This window comes from Lycium ferocissimum, chromosome 7 (genome assembly GCF_029784015.1).
Source record: "Lycium ferocissimum isolate CSIRO_LF1 chromosome 7, AGI_CSIRO_Lferr_CH_V1, whole genome shotgun sequence".
NCBI classification, from domain to species: Eukaryota; Viridiplantae; Streptophyta; class Magnoliopsida; order Solanales; family Solanaceae; genus Lycium; species Lycium ferocissimum.
In genome coordinates, this window is record NC_081348.1 from 15,541,437 (window position 1) to 15,546,496 (window position 5,060).

The following is a 5,060-nucleotide window of genomic DNA, read 5'->3' on the forward strand; positions in this document are numbered from 1 at the left end:
TGGCTAGAGTTGGTGACTTGAGATGGAAAATGGTTCTTGTTGCTCCAAAGACTATCTTCACGTTTTTAGGGACCTTCTAAAGGGTTGAAACACCTTGGAAAATAATTTTTGGATCAAGACTCAAAGGGCTCAAAATCAGCCCCTTGGCCGAATGCTCTCTCTCTCTGGCTTAGGTTTTCTTTCTTTGTGTTGTGTAGTTGAAATGAATTGTGATGGCTGATTTCTTGGTCATTATTTGGTTCAACTTTGATGCCTACAAGTTGGTCACATGCTCCACTTATGGCATGATTCATTCCATTAACTTTACACTTTAAATTTTCTAATTTGTTTTCTACAACTTTTGGCCAACCTCACCTTCTTGTTTCTCCTTTCTTCTTTCTTTTCAATTGTTTACAAGACAATTGTATGTGTGTGAATGATTCATACACCACCCTTTGTCCATTGTAATTATGCCAAGATGAATGAGCAATATTTAATGTGAAATGATCCCTCCACCATGTTATGTCCTCCTAAAACAATGTATACTTTCATAAAGTAGTAGATGCTTAAATATTCAAATGCATGCCTCACATGGATGCCTTATTTTCAGTCACTTGGCTGAATTCCATACTCCTTTCTTTCAATTTGGTTGTCCACAATATAATGTAAGTGTAGTGGATGAATCACATTTAAATGTATATTTGTATGTCTCCATAGTAGTCTTATTTAAGATGACTTTGAGTCATCTTTTGGACATGTCATGTTAATGTTCATATTGGCTCATTGTTGCCACTAATTTTAACTTAACACCACGATTAAGTAGTTCCTAATTTCCATTAATGCTTCTATACCAAACAAAATTTGTAGATAAATTGTGACTTCAAACGAAATCGAAGTTAAAGTCTCTACTTTGTATCTTGAGATAGTCTTAATACTCAGCCCGACTTGAATCATCCATATCTCCTTACCCCGATATCATTTTGACGAGCTGTTTGTTGCGTTGCAAACTAGACTCGATGAACTTAATTTTAGGCTTTTGAAACACCTTAAAACTCCTCATATACTAGGAGATATGCCTCCTACAATATAGGCTAAAATCGGGTCGAGATTTTCCGAAATTGTTCCGATTCATTTCGTTTAACTTCTAATCCTCTTCCAACCTCATGTAACCTCTTATACATACATATACACAGTCATTTACCTCCATAACAATTCATATACATGTCTCGAAGGGTCCGTAGAATCACAATAACCATAAGTAGAACTCACAAAGCTTCGACGAAACTCCAATCGAAAAAGTATATTCCTATCTTTTGTCCATCTTCTATATCATTACTAATAATCTCAAATACTTTAAAAGGTCACTCACATTACCTCATATACATACTCATAACGCGATTTCAAATCCTTTAGGTTACCAAAGTCACCTCGAGATACTTAAGACAACCATATTTATAACGATATTCTTACTAACTCGATTAACTTTCCTTGAACCTTCTTAACTCATTCTTTCTTGTTTTAATACAAGTAGCACGGATTATTATGGAGTGTGACATTCTCCCCTCCTTTAGAACATTCGTCCTCGCATGTCAAATGAGGACTAAAACTCGTCAATTAAATAACCGATCACCCGTTATCGCGGACTATAGACAGCAAGATTTGACCACGAAAAGGGTGTTTTAGGAATATTATGCCTAAAAGTGCTAAACGACCAAATGGGTCGTTACACAAAGATGGAGCAAATTGTTTCGTATCAGGCGTTCCAGGTTCCTTTGATGAGCGGATATTTCCTAACAAAAGCTTGCACTTGGTTTACTCATCTTACAGTCTTCATTGGCTCTCTCAGGTATCAATGAATCATACTAACTCTTTTTCGGTTATCTTGCTAATCATATGTTATAAAATGATTGTATGCAAGTCATATGTAGTTACGGCCTTCGCATATTTTGTTAGATAGACTACACATTTTGATATCCATTACATGCGAAACATGTAGGCTCCGAGAAAAGATCGAGAACAACAACAGCATATACATAACAAGGACAAGTCCTCCTCAAGTATTTGTAGCCTACTTGATGCAATTTGAGAAGGATTTCTCCAGGTTTCTGCAATTACGCAACGAGGAAATAGTAACTGGTGGACACATGCTTATAACATTTATGGGAAGGAGCATGCCTGATCCCTATGGAAGTCACTGTGTCTATCTGGATCTTCTATCGAAGTCACTCATTGAATTAGTACAAGAGGTCCACTACTTCACTTCTGCTAATATACTGTTTTCTTCCAATAATTCATTAAAGAGTTTAACTTTCATACACTGACAATACATAAGAAAATTTTTAAATAATCAGGTCATTTAGGTGTTACTACAGGTATAGACGTATAGTAACTAACTGGATCAATCATGAATTTTGGTTGCACTGACAAATTTGGAAAAAAACTCATGAACTGGTTACTTAGTACATAGCAATGATCTGCTAACAAAAGGAGCAGCCCGGTGCACTTAACTCCCTCTATGTGCGGGGCCCGAGCAGAGGCGGAGCCAGGATTCGAAGCTTGTGGGTTCGGGATTCTAATTTTTTAAAGTTACTGGGTTCTAAATTAATAATTTGTACATATTTGACAAAAATTTTAATACAAATATATGGTTCGGAAAAAAGCTACTAGGTCCGGCCGAACCCACATCCGAAGGGCTGGCTCCGCCCCTGGGTCCGAGGAAGGGTCGATCTACTGCAAATATTTAAATTGCTTGATAGTGTAAAAGTGTATATAAATTAAGTCCTTTGTTAAGTTTATGTTGAAATTTTCTTGACATGGCTGCAGGGACTTATTGAACAGGCAGAACTAGATTCCTTTAATTATCCTTCTTATGCACCACACAAGGATGAAGTTGAAAAGATTATTCAAATGGAAGGTTCATTTGATCTTGATACCGTAGAGTTTTTCCAAGTGAACTGGGATGATCGGGACAATGATGATGACATCTATTTTGATGCCTATAGCAGTGGTAAACATTTAGCCAGAACCCTTAGAGCTGTTACAGAACAAATGCTTATTTGCCATTTCCGATGCGGAGAGTCCGTTGTTGACTATTTGTTTGAGAGATATGCCTACCATGTGGCTTGCCATTTGTTGGTTGAAAAAACTAAGTTCTTCAACATTGTCATATCTTTGAGAAAGAAATACAACAACAACAACAATAACATACCCAGTGAATCCCACAACGTGGGGTCTGGGGAGGGTAAAGTGTACGCAGATCTTACCCCTACCTTAAGTAGAGAGGCTGTTTCCGGAAGACCCTCGGCTCAAGAAAAAGCATAGGGAAGGTCAGATACGAGCAAACAAATCAAAGCAATTATGAAAATGAAAACAATGAAAGTAAATAAGCCATTATAAACCAACAGATACTCGCAGAAATCAAGAGACAAGAAACTATAGAGCAATACAACTACTCGTAAGAAAGAATAAACGCGACTACCTATTAGCCTTCTACCTTAATATGAGTTCTCCATACCCTCCTATCTAAGATCATGTCCTCGGTAAGCAGGAAATGCGCCATGTCCTGTCTAATCACCTCTTCTCAATACTTCTTCGGCCTACTCTGCTCTTCGAAATCGTCGCTAGCCGGCCTCTCGCACCTCCGACTTTGGGGCATTTGCATCTCTCGCATCACATGCCCAAACCATCTCAGCCTCGCTTCCCGCATCTTGTCTTCCACTGAGGCTACTCCAACCTTGTCTCGGATGACTTCATTCCTAATCCTATCACTCCTAGTGTGCCCACACATCCATCGCAAGATTCTCATTTCCGCCACTTTCATCTTCTGAACATGAGATTTCTTGGATCGGCCAACACTCCGCCCCCCATATAACATAGTTGGTCTAACCACCACTTTGTAGAACTTGCCTTTAAGTTTTGGTGGCACCTTCTTGTCACACAACACTCGGGAGGCAAGCCTCCATTTTATCCACCCCGCGCAATATGGTGTGTGTACGTCATCATCAATCTCCCCATTTCCTTGTATAATAGACCCAAGATACTTGAAACTATCTTTCTTCTGTATGACCTGGGTGCCAAGCTTCACTTCCACGTCAGCCTCATGCACTATATCACTGAACTTGCACTCCAAGTACTCTGTCTTGGTCCTACTCAACTTGAACCCTTTAGACTCCAGAGTTTGTCTCCAAACCTCCAGCTTAGCGTTAACTCCGCTGCGAGACTCGTCAATCAGGACTATGTCATCCGCAAATAACATACACCATGGCACCTCACCTTGAATTTGTCGCGTCAATCCATCCATCACCAAGGAAAATAAAAATGGGCTAAGAGCTGATCCCTGGTGCAACCCCATCACCACTGGAAAGTGCTCTGAGTCTCCTCCCATAGTCCTTACCCTGGTCTTGGCCCCATCATACATGTCCTTGATCGCCCTAATGTACGCCACAGGTACACCTCTAGCCTCTAAGCATCTCCATAGAATCTCTCTCTACACTTTGTCGTATGTGTTATACCCTATTTTAACCGGAGTCAAAATAGTTTACAACATCCCAGTAATTCCGGGGTTAATTAAAGTTAAGGGAGTCGCCACCTAATTATTTATGGTGAATTAGGGCACCTAAGGTTAGTAAGGTAATTATCTAAAGTTGATTTATTTTAAAGTCTACGAAACCAAGATTCTAGGTAAGGGTTCTGCTAACTTAAAGGGAAGGGGTTAGGCATCCTTTAAGATCCGTTAAGAACGGTTAACCGGCTAAACTTAGGTTAATAAATTAGGCTTCGAATGATCGTTAAAACATAAATGCTAAGTAATGCATTTTGTTGATGAAATGATATCAAAATTGTAAGTTATTGGAAAAGTCCTGCTTTTAAATTTAAAGGGTTAATTCTCAAAAGGTGTTTGAAACAAAAATGGGTAAAAGTTTAGCACGTTATTTCCCACAAGTAAACTAAAATTTAAATCTTTTCAATAGACTAGATAGTGATAGAATTATTTTAAAAAATAGATTTTGAACTAAAAAGTTGCGTAATAGAAAAGTATTGCCCGCATCCAAAACCAAAATTGTTTTCCGAGTACGTCTCCA

The 5,060-nt window shown here is 38.7% G+C and overlaps 1 pseudogene; it reads left to right on the forward strand.

Moving 5' to 3' along the window:
- The window catches only part of LOC132061956 (benzoate carboxyl methyltransferase-like), a 3,892-nt pseudogene extending 733 nt beyond the window's left edge, over positions 1-3,159 (forward strand).
- Positions 3,160-5,060: the final 1,901 nt, after the last annotated feature.